This window comes from Crinia signifera, chromosome 1, assembly GCF_055691185.1.
Source record: "Crinia signifera chromosome 1, ASM5569118v1, whole genome shotgun sequence".
Lineage (NCBI taxonomy): Eukaryota > Metazoa > Chordata > Amphibia > Anura > Myobatrachidae > Crinia > Crinia signifera.
Genome location: NC_139217.1, coordinates 423,936,943 through 423,952,054, shown reverse-complemented (window position 1 = coordinate 423,952,054; position 15,112 = coordinate 423,936,943).

Genomic DNA, 15,112 nt, shown 5'->3' with positions numbered 1-15,112 from the left:
TCCACCCAAATCTAACTCTCTCTGCACATGTTACATCTGCCCCACCTGCAGTCCACATGGGAGGTTATCCTGGTTGACACGCAAAGCTTTGAAATTTGCAGCTTTGCATGTCATTTTAATGCATTCCCGCCCCCCCCCCTCGCACACCGCATTCCCCCGAACGCATGCGTATGGATGTTTAGCATAAACATCTATTCGCAACTTGAGGGTGGGGCGGAAATCACCGACCATCGAATGATTTCTACAGAGCTCGCAGATGTAAGACACCTTTGTGGTGCCCTGTGCGGAAAGTGATCGGGCAGCTGACATCTACTGACGTCAGCTGCCCGGCCCTGCGGCATCGGGAAATCACCATGGGAATGCCCAGAATTTTCATGGGAACGCCCAGGGCATTCCCATGGGTGCAGCCTGTCGCTGCCGCTCCATACCCCCACCTGCACTGCTAGGTGCAAACGGGACGGCGAACAAGCATTTTGTTGTGCCCGTTCGCACCAAGTGGCTGCACATGCGCATAACAGTATATGTTCCCCTGTGTGCTCATGCAGGGGATCAAGGCGATTACAATAAGGTCCATGGCTTTTTCTATTTCCAAACAAAATGTGCCCTGCGATCAGGTCTGAATTAGGCCCATAGCGCGAGTGGCATGGCTGTCTGTGAGTCCATGATTGAAATAAATCTTTGTAATGATAAAAATGAATTTGTATGATTTAAAGTGGTCCTGGAGAGGTGGTGGAACCCATTTCCCCTGCCCCCGACCCCGTGAAGACCACTCACATCTCAATAGTTGTCTATCTGAAGGATCTATTATGGATGGAGATAGGGTTCCAAACAATCATCTCCTAACTGCCGTGTTACAGGTGGTGATTGAAAAATATCAGGAGCTGGTTAGTTGTGACTTTGGGGGTGATTCTGATTTACACGCTCCCCCGCATGTACACGCATTTGCGTTTGCGCAAGCACAGGCGCAATTCTGCCGTCCCATTTGCACCTAGCAGTGTAGGTAGGGGGCGCGTGGCAGCAGCGAGGGGTCGCGTCCATGGGAACGCAAAAAATTTCATGGGCGTTCCCATGAATATGCTGGGCGTTCCCATGGTGATGGGCCAGTGACGCGGGTGTGGGGGTTGGGCAGTTGTTGTCAGCAGATGCCAGCTGCCCACCCACATCCCGCACAGGGCACTCGCAAATGTAAAATACCGTAGAGGTGTCTTACATCTGCGAGCACTGGAGAAATCATTCGGTGGTCGGTGACTCTTGAATGATTTTGCCCCGGCACCCAAGGCTGCGAATGGGGGGCGACTCTGCGGGCGGCATTGCATCCACACGCAACGCTGCAATATTCACCGCATTGCATGGGGACCATTGTAAGGCCCTTTATCTCCATCCAAAGCTTAGTAAATAGAGCCCTATAAGTAGCCCATGTACGTTTAATAGCAATGCAGATGTCATGTGTATAAAGTGTGTGTAATGTATATTCTCATCACATTCAGTAAAACTGTGAAGAAAGTATCCAGTCTGTGCGCAACTGCTGCACGGCTAAATCCTAAATAACATCCATTCTGCACTCCGCAGTGGAGAGTATCCTGTGGACAGTTTTACTTGTCCTGCGCAGGAAATAAAAGCACAACGATCTAGTTTATGTTATTAACAAAATAAACTAAAAATATCCACAACTGTTTTACTTCCCTTTTTGTCAAAATTTGTGTCTAGGGTGACTTATAGCTTATGTACATTCAGCCTAACAATAGGAGATTTAGCTAAGTGTGATTGATTGCCTACATAATGTACATCATAGAGCTAGTTTACAAAAATAAATAGTGCAGAGAAAGCAAACACATGCTGACACATGCTGGTGACTAAACAGCACAGAACACTCAGCTCTGGGGTGCAGTAATTCGTTGGCGTGCAGTATACCCATTACATTCTATTTTAAAAAAATTGGTGATTTTTGTTGCTGTTTTGCATTGCGCATACGGCACCTAGTGGCCAATCAAGAGTTGCTAGGCGGCCAATAGCGCTATTCGGGGGGAGGAGCCGCAGGATGTAAACACATCCTGTGTCACCTCCTGTCAGTTCGAGCTGGCCCCGGGTTTGGCGTGTTTTTTTTGCGATCTATGCCGAGGATGCGATCTATGGAGCTGGTGAGTATGGATTGCTTACACAGGTACCCAAAGGATTACTTCAGGACCAGTGGATGGACTAAGACTTACCTACGGGGTCAAGATCAGGGCAGCAGAGAGGTATGCCGGGACCCAGTAAAATTTTGGGGCATGGCCTAATTGTGGGAGGCATGGCTACCTCCCGCAATTAGGCCACGCCCCCAAAATGTTTAACGTGGGTGAAAAAACACTCTAAAGTAGTCGTTCACCTCAGCAGCAGCACACACCTACAGCATGTGCTGTGCTGACAGCAGACTCAGCATGAGTGTGCTGTGCTGACAGCAGACTCAGCATGAGCTCTCACACTTTAGAATACTCGTTTTCTGTATATTTGTAATGCATGTGTCATGTCTAATAGATATTAGTAGTTTGCCTTCTGTTGATTTATATTTTAACATACAAATGTACTAATTGCTTGATCACTGAACACAGGTGCTATGTCTTGATCACCTACTTATGGTTATATAAACCCCTCTGTGGACCGTGCTAACATCACCTTTCATAAAGCTGCACCCCCTGAAGCAGCGAAACGCGTCAGCAGCGCCCTCTGTCTGGACCAGACCTACACCTCAACCCCTCCAAAGCAAATTGGGACCCTTCTCAGCTGCTGGTTTCTTTCTTTTGCACACTTGGTTGCTGTCTCCAATTTCTCAACCACAGGAGCTAAAGTTGGCATCCACATCTGGCCACCAGCAACATCAGTTGGATTACAAACTCACCCAGTGATCCCACAGCCGTATGAGCTTTGAGGACTTTTTCTGCAATGCTTTCCCAAGGGATTGGAATCCTCTAACGGCGTTGGGTAACTATTAGCCCAATCCGGGCACCATTGATACCACCATTTGAACCAGCAAAGAGTCAATTGTACCATTAGCTGAGACAGAACTTCCTCCTTTCTCAACTTCCCATACCCTAGTCGGTTCCAGACTCACCCCCCTATAGTGCCTAGTGCACGTCCTTCATTTTAGCGTGTTCAGTTTTTTATATTTTATTTTCATGTGTATGCAATTGTATGTATTCATTTTTAAATTGTTATTAAATTAATTTAATATTTTTTCATCAAACAAAGCGCCACTTCCTTCCTTTTTCTCGCTTTTTTGTCCATATGGGATTGACAACCCCATTATTAAGTGGCAGCTATTAGCGGAACACCCCTGGCAGCGCCTGCTTGTGCACCCTAGGGAGCACACATCTTTTCCTTTGTGCTCTCACGCTGTCGGTGAGACGATCATGTTGAGCCTGCTGTCAGCACAGCACATGCTGTAGGTGTGTGCTGCTGCTGTCCGGGAGGGACGGAGGGGGAAGGTATGGGGGGGAGGGGGGGTCAGACCAGGGCCCCTACCAGGCCCCTCCAGCAAGCCTGGGCCCGGGTAATTAGTACGCGCCCCCCTCCCCCCCCCCCCTCTCAGCGGCCCTGGTCAATATAGGTAAGTATGTGTATGCTTGGGCTTTAAATGTAATAAAGTTTTCTTTTTCAGGTGTGTTTGTGTCTTTATTTGACTATTGGTTCTGCTGTGGAACTAAGAGTCCCAGCAAGCCCATTAATGGGCAGCATACTGGGACTTGTGGTTCTCCAAGTTCCAGTATGCGGTCCAGGCTTGCTGGGACTCATAGTTCCACAGCAGAACCCAATGGTTTTATTCTATTTTTACACCACTATCTGCCCAGGGGTACCGGGGACAGCCCCAGGCTTCAGCCTGGGCAGGTACGACCTGGATGGGGGACTCCTTCATTGGCCCAAGCTGACCAGTCAGGGGGTTAATGCTTTGGCCGGGGGGACTTGTATAAAAAGTCTCCCCCCGGCTGTGGCATTACCCTGCTGGCTGGTTGGGCCTGGTGCTGGTTCTTGAAATACGGGGGACCCCTACTCGTTTTGTTCCCCATATTTTGGGAACCAGGTCTGGCCCTTGAGCCTGGCGCTGGTTTAAAAAAATAAAGGGACCACTAATTCAGTTGGTTCCTGATTTTTTAAAACCAGGACCCGCTCTTTAAGCCTAGGGCTGGTTTTCTCTTTTTTTTACACTGAAGCCTGCACAGATCTGACTGATCCGTGCAGGCTAAAGGGAAATACGCCTGGAAAATTACATATATTTGGCCGGCAGTTAGTGGCCATATCCCGCTTATTAGCAGCCATATTTTCAATAGGGCCGCTTAGTAAATTAGGAATCACCATTCTTTTGAATGGTGATTCCTATTCGTATTCTATCGATGGCGTATACATTCGTATTTGTAAATATGAATTCGAATGAACATATTTTTAGGATAGTAAATCCTGAAAATACGAATACGCCTAAAATAAAGTCGTATTTTACAATACGAAGTGCCTTTTACACAATCTATGCCCCTTGAAGTGCTCTTACATATATAATGCCCCCTGAAATGCTGCTTACAAACATAATACCTCCACTAGTGCCACTTACACATATAATGCCCCCTGAAGAGCCAGCTACACACATAATGCCCCCTGAAGTGCCACTTACCTATAAGCTCATTGCCAGGGATTTCTTGCCTGTTGCCAAGGGTTACATGCTTGTTGCCGGAGGGGTACATGCTCATTGCCATGGGGGTTACATGCTCGTTCCCAGGGGGTTGACATGCTTATTGACATGTAACTCAAGGGTGGACAACTTTGGAGCCCCCCTACCGCCAGAAGCTCCCAGCTCCTGTCTTCAGCGGAAGAGGGAAGAGAGGGGGCCGTCCCTCTCTCCTCTTCAGCCCCTTGGAACTTGCGCTCCATTGGAGCCACCCTCCCTACACCCCTGGTATAATGTTGTAATGCAGATCCAGTTAGCATGCTCAAAGAAGCAAGCTACCCTTGTTCACATGCTGCCACCTGCATTCTGGAATCCACATAGTGACTTTGATAGGTATTTGATTTTCTATTTATGCCGTTTGAATGAGAAAGATGTTTCAGGGAGAGTTTGGTTGGGCCGAGAATATAGAAATCACTAACATATGCGCTTATTAATGCAAAATACAGCTCTTGCGTTAAGAGCTGTCCTTTGCATTGTGGCCGGCGATGTGCCACGGGTCCCCCTCCCTCCCTGGACCCTTACCCGGCTGCTGCTGCTCGGCCAGGGCACGGCCTCCTCCTCTGCTGCCCGGACAAAGGTGAGGTATGCGCAGATCAGCAGGGGACACACAGGGCGGCGGGGGATGTGAAGGGAAGCCCATAGGCTTCTATGGGTTATGCCATCCAGAAACCCCCCCCCCCCCGCAGCCAAGTCCCGGTAGTGGGGCTTTGCTGCATATGAAAATGCCATAAAAACCCAGAAAACTGTTATTTTATGGCATTTTTTGTTTGGTGCATCTCGCCCCAGGTGAGTAAGGAGAGGGGTGAAGTCATATAAAAGTTTCTAAAGTTTGTGTTTGTCTGTACAATAGAGGATTCTCTCAGTAGTGGGGTCCCTTTGTGCCAACACCTGTGGTGCATAATTCACTGCACCGCCGGTAGGTATAACGGCACCTGCAACACGTGTAGAAGCACGACCACCTCCGGCATAATGCAAATTGTGTAATATGTCACTGGACCCATTTCACTGGCATAACATATTTTACAGAGACACCTCAACCCTACTTAGTAATAAAGGAAAGCAAACAAAACACTGAGATCAGTATCTATTCTATGTGCAGTTATTCACATGTGTAATTAACTTTTCACTTGGTTGTGACAAGATAATAGCACAAGATCCAGCTGAGTAACCACTGTCTTGATTACTTACAGATTGTGCCGAAGACCTGTGTGATCCTTTGCTAAATGTCAATCACATGTGTTTAATCTAGTTTGCACCTGTACCTATGTTTATCGCTTTTATTCCAGTTTAATGCAGTTCAGAAGCTGATCCGCAACATCTACGTTTTATTGCACTGGGATGAAATGAGCTGTAAAGCAGATTGGAAACATATAATGACAGCAGTTTATTGATCTTATGTTTCTTTATGTTTTGTCAGCATAGGGGTGAACTTCACATGCACAGCGTTCCATAATATTTACTCTCCAAATAATGGCAATATATTATCCGCTGGAGAAGGCTCAACTTGTAATACCGTTATATATTACATTATCTTTCTGTCTGAAAGTTAGCGCACTGGTGAACTTCTATCCCGCACATTCTTCTCAGGGAATGTTTAATATATCCCGAGTCTACATAGTTTCTGCAGACTTGTCTGGAAAAGGATCCATCCAACTGAATATACCACAAAAAATGAATTATAGCTGCACACCCCTAGTTTTAGCATTCCCTAATAGCAAAACTTTGGCAAGGCATGATGGGACTTGTAGGTTCGCAAACAGCTGGAGGTTCATAGTTTGGACATGCCTGCTTTAAGAGATGCATACTTAATGTATTTTTAAAAAACATTATTATTTTATCTTTTATCTGCGTAACTTTTTTATAAACAACCACCAAATCTTTAATAATATTCTCCGCATGAAGTATTTCGGAAAACGTTTTCCATTTTATTTAAGCTAAATTCCCTTTCCCAATATTAATTTTGCAGAATAAGACTGCTTAAGCAATTTATAAAGCAATTTCATTCTCCACTCTGATGGTGGCCTGTATTATGTATTTACCAGCTGTGTAAATTGCAATTAAATTGTTACTTAAGCTGCATAAACAAAGACATAACCACTTAAAATAACACTTATGGTGGATCTTTGCCATACTGCATAAGTGGTTTATAATTACACTGCAGGTGCATCTACCTATAGCTTGTTTTTATTCTGGTGCACTCGCGCTGAAGTGATCCGCAACATGTGGGCGGATTTGGCAATTAAAGAAGCACACATGTTTTTTTATTTTTATTTTTTAAATGAGAAAATCATGCTGACAAAGCTTCATCACTGATAATAACTTATATGCTTTACCTCATAAATTATAGAGTGTGAAGGAGAACTTTACTCGGACAGTATCACTCAGAGTCATGTCTAAAGTGACATAAAAATCTATTAGGGGGGTCATTCTGATTCACTTGGTAAACTGCGAAGCTCAAAGCTTACCGAGTCCCTGTGACGCCGCCCCGCGATTCCCTGCCCCCTGCTACCGCCGTATCCCCTTGTAAACCATAGGAGGGGATGTGTTAGGAAGACACATCCCCTCGCCAGGGCAGCCAAGAGGTATGCCGGGCCCCGGTAAAATGTTGTGGGTGTGGCCTAATCATGGGAGGCGTGGTCACCTCCCGCAATTAGGCCACACCCGAAAATATTTGGGGGGGGGGGGGGTGAAAAAACACTCTAAAGTCAAGGGGAGGTGTTATTGCCCCCCTCCCTCCTCAGCAGCAGCACCAGCACACACTTATAGCATGGGTTGTGCTGACAGCAGGCTCACACTGTCAGTGAGTCACTCATGCTGAGCCTGCTGTCAGCACAGCACATGCTGTAGAGGTGTGTGCTGCTGCTGCCCGGGAGGGACTGAGGTGGAAGGGGATGGGTCAGACCAGGGCCCCCTGCGGGTCCCTCCAGCAAGCCCAGGCTCGGGTAATTAGTACCCGCTCCCCCCCCTCCTCTCGGCGGCCCTGCCCCTCGCATGTGCCCGCAGCAGGAGAAATCATGCCTTCGCAAATATAAGTCAGTTGAGACTGACTTATATTTGAAGCCTCCTGGACGAAGACAGGCCGGGTGGCTGACGTCATGTGATGTCAGCTGTTTGCTCCCGGCAGGCATCGCCCATACAATGCTGGGCATTCCCATGGCCCAGCGTCACCACCGCCCCATCTGCCCATCCTTACCATCTGTGAAATGCCTGGCGAGTGAGCAACTTGCCGTGGCTGTTTGCAGTTGGGGTTTGCACATGCGCAGAAATGCACATGCGCATGTCCAAACCCTGACTATCGGGGCAGGATACGAATTTGGATCACTACGCGTGAATTAGAATCGGCCCCTTAGATTAATAAGCTGATGAGTTATTCTATAAAAATAGTTTTGAGGAAAAACATCGGCATATTGAGCATAAATGTATAGGAATTAATTTCCTCAATTATGCAGAAAAATTATTCTAAATATTATTTTTTGTTTTTGCCGATGACATATACATTATTAAAAGTACCAAAAATGTGGCAAAATGATGAAGCAAATTTTTGAAGATCAAAAATAATATTTAAGGCAGTGCAGCTGTACACAGTAACTAGAAACTGGGTGCAATATTTACCCTGGGGAAATATCTAAGGTGGAGATTACATTTCTGGTCCCCCTTTGTCCATGTCCCCACTTTCAGGGGTAAATGTACTAAAGAAATTATAAAAACCATCTGATGCTATGGGCAACATTACCTTTCTTCATTTTTGGAAGCTTTATTAAATTTACCCCTCAGACTAAAGGTCCATACACACTGGGTGACTATGCCCAGCGTGTGTGGACAGCGATGATGTCAATCACCGCTGCGGGGAAAGCCGCTCAGTGCATACACACTAAGCAACTTTCCCCCTGCCCGGCGCCGACGAAGGGGGAAGGACGGCCTTGCATAGCACAGCGCTATGCAAAGCCGTCCTCAATGCCGCTCATCTGCTGGTATAACCAGCAGATGAGCAGCTTTCCCGGCGATGATGCGGGAGCGCGCAGCAGCGCTCACCGCTCATGGCTGGGGCATACACACTGGGCGGCTTTGAGCTGAAAGCTGCTCAAATAGGCAGTTTTGAGCGGCTTTCAGCTCAAAGTCACCCAGTGTGTATGGGCCTTAAGGGCCTAATTGAGAAATGATCGCACGAGTGGGAATTCTCAGATCGGACAATTATCGATAGACTGCGCATGCATATGGCCCATAGTATGCCATCCTGCAATAAAATCCTGCTACTTTTTTTTTATCGCTGGCTGTACGCAATTGCGATTTTGACACAGTATGTGAAGCAGAGGGCTTTATTTTAAAGACAATACCAACAATGCAAACAGTGTTGTGCTGCTGTCAATGAGGCAGTGCTGTGCTGCTGTCAGTGAGGCACTGCAGAGCTGCTGTCAGGGGAAGATTTATAAAGCAGTGATAAGGGAGGAGAAGTGATAAAGTGCCTGGTACTTTATCACTGGCCAATCAACTTCTGACTGTTAAGTTACAGGCTGGGTTTAAATGGGAGCTGATTGGCATGTGATAAATTACCAGGCACTGTATCACTTCTCCTCCCTTATCACTGCTTCATAAATTTTCCCCTCAGTGAGGTAAGGATGTGCTTCTGTCAGTGAGGCAGGTACGTGCTGCTGTCAGGAAGTTAGATATGTGCTGCTGTCAGTAAGGCAGTGCTGTGCTGCAGTCAAAGATGCAGTGATGTGTAGCTGTCAATGAGGCAGTGCTTTGCTGGTGAGACATTCCCATTTCCGTGAATCCTCGCCGTCCTCTGATGGTGAGGATTTCCCCGGAACATAGAATACGGTGCCCGGCTGGCAAGGGGTGCTGGACGGTGAGGATGGCTTTTCTTCTCTAAAAAAAAGCCATCCTCGCCGTACAAACCCCCTCGCCTCCGCCCACCGAGCATCATTGAATATACCCCATTGTGTGTATAGAGCTAAAGGAATATTTTATTCTTTACCCATATTATCCCTCCCAACTGTCTCAATTACAGTGGGATAGTCCTGCTAATTGGAGGCTGTCCCTCTAACAGGTTGTAATGTCCCGCGGCAGGAGGGCATTATTTAGGGGGAGCCGGAGATCACTACTGGGGGGAGCAGGAGATCACTACTGGGGGGAGACGGTGTTTGGTGAAGAAATGCCGTGTGTGGCATCTCTTCAGTACAGGGAGGGAGCCGGGAGGCTGCCCAGCTGCTATTGGATGGCTGGGTATGCTGACAAAGTGGTAAAATCGGGGGTTGCAATGCTAAACCACGCCCTCTCATACCAAGGACACACCCACATGCCTGGTAGCTCTGCCCCCTTCAAGGGCCACCAGGTCCCGCTTTTTAGATGTGCACAATATGGAGAGCTGTACATCCCTGTCTTCCATCAGATGTACACTTGGTACAAAAGAATGGGGGTATTTTACTAATTTCACATCACATCTTTTTCAGTTACTTCCTGTAATGCATACCTCCAGAGTTTTCATCGCTGCAAGGAGGAACAGGCAAAAATGGTGACAGTTGGGAGGTATGTGCATATGATAATGGCCTGGGCCAAAATATATTTTATGATTATGAAACAGTTGATAGCAAATGAGGTGTGAATAATAGTAACTCTCTTAAGTTTATACCGTAGAACCACCCACCCTAAGGCTACAATAGTCTTCATCTGCCTCTGCGTTACACTCCTTCAGTCACATGTGGGGAAGTTTCCGAAATACTTCACCCATGCAGGTCATTGGCAGTGCAAAATCATGAAAGATTCGCTTCACAAACAAGATTACTTATACCGATTGCACATCACAAAGCTGGGTCCAACCAGGGATTTTTTTTTTTTTTTTTTTTTTGCATGTTAAATTTTTATTTGAGTTAGAATACAAATGAAAGGTTACAACAATGGGAACATTTTCTTTTCTTTTTTGAAAGGCTCATACTTAAACAATCTTATCTGTCACAAAAAAAGAAAGTATTATAGTCAAATATAAATCAGGAATGTGACTTGAGGGAAAGCATTACATTTGAATATAATTCCCAATAAACATTTTAAGCATGAACTTGCTGTGTGCAGTTTTAACAGAAAATATGTCTCAGTAATATATTATGAAGGAAGGAGAAGGGGGGAAAGAAAGAAAGAGAGAGCAAGGGGAAGGGGAAGAAGTTGGGTGTGGGAACCAGCTAAAGCGTCTGGCAGGGATTGCGCTGTTTCCTATTTGTGTGCTTGGGCTCAAGACGGGGGTTGAGGCTTGTTAACAATACTTTTGTATTTGTCTGTCTCACAGAATTCTAGCCAAGGGAGCCAGATCATGGAATATGTTTGGAATTTGTCTGGGGAGGACATTATAATGTCATCCATCGATCTGTAAAGCTCTATTCTTTGGAACCAGTTTAAGAGGGATGGAGGGGAGGTGGATCTCCAATGGACTGGTATGACTGCCTTCGCTGCGCTATTGAGATATTTCAGTACAGATTTTTTATATTTTGATAGGGGGGAGGGGTGTAGGTTGAGTAGCCAGAATTCTGGACTGTCTGGAATCTCTGGACCCAGTATTTCTTTTGTGATCTCGATCACATTGTTCCAGAAGGGTCGTAATGTCGGGCATGTCCACCAAATGTGTACTGGGGAGCCAAGATCAGAACCACATCTCCAACAAGTTGCCGAGACCCCCGGAAACATCTTGGAAAGCACGGATGGGCAGCGGTACCAACGGGAAATAACTTTGAAGTGGGTTTCTAAAGTGAGTGTGTTAGTGGAGCTGCTCCATGACTTCTCAAAAATGGAAGTCCACTGTGACCCGCTAATTGTCAGGTTCAGGTCATTCTCCCAGTCTGTGGTAAATTTTGGTAGGGTGGAAAATTGATTTTCAATTAAGTATTTGTATATGTGTGCTGTAATATGCGATGACATGTTCTGTGAACAAACTAGTTGTTCAAAGGGCGTTAGGTCTCTAGAACCTGCCTCCTTCATTTCCTTAGACTGGAGGAAGTGTTTGACTTGGAGGTATCTCCAAATTTCCTTATTGGGGAGGAGCCATTTGGATTGAACCTCTGGGAATGGCAACACACCCGAAGAATTGTATAGTTGGCCTATTCTCGAGATGCCTGCCTCATACCATGACTTGAAAGCTATTTTGGAGTCTCCTGGTAAGAACTTTGGGTTATCAAACAGTGGTGTCATAGGGGAGTATACTGATGAAATGTATTTCTTACCTCTGTTTCGTTTCCATATTTCAAGGGTTGGGCCTATAGTCGGGTGTGTGATCTTGGGTATGCGAGGCAGCCATGGCACAGTCCCCAGGGGAGTCCTATAAAATGAGTTTTCTATGGCCACCCATTGTCTTGTTGTTTTAGGGTTGGCCCATTCGTAAATTCTGTTTAGCAGAATGGCTACATAGTAAGTTTCAAAATGGGGGAGTTGGAAGCCCCCCAAATGTTTCCTTCTATATAAGTAGTCCTGTCTGAATCGGGGAGATCTACCACTCCATACAAAATTTCGGACCATCCGGTGAAGTTCTACGAACCATCCCCTAGGGATTAGGACCGGCAGTGCCTGTAGTAGATAAAGGATACGGGGTAACACATTCATTTTTATTACATTGATCCTCCCCAACCAAGATATGCCTTTGGAAGACCATGAGGAAAGGTCGTGTCGGAGTTTAGTAATTGTCGGGTTGAGGTTTAGAGAGTATGTCGATGCAAGATGTTTCGGAAGGAGAACCCCTAGATATTTGATGTATGTGGGGTTCCATCTAAACGGGAACATCTGCTGCAGATGAGTTTGTGTGTCTGAGGGGATGGTGAGGTTAAGAGCAGTCGATTTGCTGTAATTGATTTTAAAATAGGATAAGTCTCCAAAGACTTTGAACTCCTTCATTAGGTTTGGTAGGGAGACCCTTGGATTTGTAATAACTGCTAAGAGGTCGTCGGCAAATAATGCTAATTTGTATTCCTTATCCACTATCCGCAAACCTGCAATGTTAGGGTTTGCACGTATGGATCTCGCTAGGGCCTCCATGCATAGAACGAAAATCAAGGGGGATAATGGGCAGCCTTGACGTGTTCCATTCGAAATAATCACTGGGTCTGATAAGCTTCCATTGACCCTAATTCTGGCAGTGGGATTACTGTAGAGTGCCATTATCCTATGTAGGGAAGTGGGCTTTAATCCTATGTGTTCGAGTAGGCATTTCATAAATTTCCAGTTCACTCGATCAAATGCCTTTTCGGCGTCGGTGGATAGTAGCATTGTATGGGCAGAGGACTGGGTTGATTGATGGATTAGGTTTAACATCTTGGTGGTGTTGTCACGAGCTTCTCGACCCAACACAAAGCCCACCTGGTCAGTATGGATTAGGTCAGGTAACAGTAGCTTTAGTCTGTTAGAAATTAATTTAGCGTATAATTTTAGGTCAACATTTAAAAGGGAGATGGGTCTGTAGCTGGGGCAGAGGGAAGGATCTTTATCTTCTTTGGGTATTACGGTGATATAGGCTTCTAGTGACTGGGCTGAGAAAGACATTGTATCTGTTATCGCATTAAAAGCTTGGAGCATAATGGGCAGCAAGGACTCACTAAAAGTTTTGTAGTATGTGATCGGGAGGCCATCCGGCCCTGGACTTTTACCTGATGGCGTACGCTTAATCGCCTCATTCAGTTCCTCTTGAGTGAAAGGCCTGTCTAGGTGGTTCGCCTCAGCCTCTGAGATCTTTGGGAAGGCCGAGTTCCTAAGGTAGGTCAGAAGTGTATCGTCGGTTATTTGACAGGAGGCATCAGGAGAGCCATCCATCAGGTTATAGAGTTTGGAGTAATAGGTCTGGAAAGCTTTCGCAATGTCAGATGTCAAGTGGCATTTCTGTCCACTGTCATCTACAACCTCTTGTATATGCATGGAGGCCCTTTGCGCCCTCAGTGCTTTTGCCAGCATTTTACTAGGCTTGTTGCCCCACTGGAAAAAGCGGCTTCTGCATTTAGTGTAGTCCATTTTGATCTTATCTGACATGAGTTTGTTAAGGGCGTGTCTAGTTTCAGTAAGTTTTTGGAGTACTTCATGCGATAAGGAGGACTTATGTTTGGTTTCTAGATTATGAATTGTTTGCAACAACCTTTTTTTTTGTTCCTCTTTTTGTTTTTTAACATATGTGCCGAGTTGGATTAGTTTCCCTCTAATGACACATTTGTGTGCTTCCCACAATGTAACCGCTGAGGTGTCAGGAGTGTCGTTAAGTTTGATATATTCAACAATACATTGTTTTAATTGGTCAGTGCAATAGGAGTCTTGAAGAAGAAGTTCATTTAGTCGCCATGTGCGAAAAGTGGGCTGGTTTTGAGAAAACTTAAGGGTAAGGGAGACGGGGGCATGGTCTGACCATGTAATATGTCCGATTTCCACGTCAACCAACATATGTAGGTGCTGATGATCTATTAAGAGGTAGTCTATCCTAGTGTAGGTGTCATGAGGATGTGAGTAGAAGGTGTAGTCGCGATCCGTTGGATGACGTAACCTCCAAGTGTCAACTAGTTGGTGTTCATGTAAGGACCGGCACACTTTGCGGTGCCATTTGTCTGGCCGGGTCGAGTGGAAAGAGGATGAATCTAGTGATGGGTGCATTAGCCAATTTAGGTCCCCCCCGATAATCATAACACCCTCCTTCAGGGCATATATCTGGTTGAGCATGTTGTCGATAAAGGAATGTTGATTAGAATTTGGAGCATATAACAACCAGGGATTTTTATCCCAGGTCCGAGCATTTCACAATGAGCCTGGGTGCCCATTATACACCCTTCTTATAATTCTGGTCGAATTGCTGGGATGGCCATTATTCAGTGTGGTGCTTTCACACTGCACCTTGACACTGGCCGACTAGGCAACAAACCAGCAATAACCAGGAATTTAGTTACGGTGTGAAGGGGGTATTAGTTTCCTTCAGGAGATTATCACCCATTGAAGGACAACATCTCTCCTAATTTAGAATCAGCCACAGATTGATGCCACTATAATGTACATTACACATCCAGGTAATTCAATATTTTCAAATTCCTTACAGAATAGGTCACAACTCATAAAATTTGTCTTAACAGAGTTTTCTTAATACAATCTCCTAATTTTATTGTCCTATTAATCAATTAGGTGTGGTCCTGACTTGATTTTGGATCAGGTTCTCAGAATCATCCGGCATAAAACCACTGCTATAAATTTCCCACAAGACGCTCCAGGCTTACAGCCCCTAGCATTAGTGATTTATAGAGAAGAATCATTATTTCCACAAACTTGGTAAGCATTGTACATCTGGAATTGGGAAAAACACAGTTTCTGCTCTATTGTGATTTAAACAGCAATACTTCCATAGAAGGGGGGTGAACAGTGAATACTGAGTAGGTGGCGCTCCCCAAAAAGCGAGAACAGTGTGGAGGTATTAAAACGAGG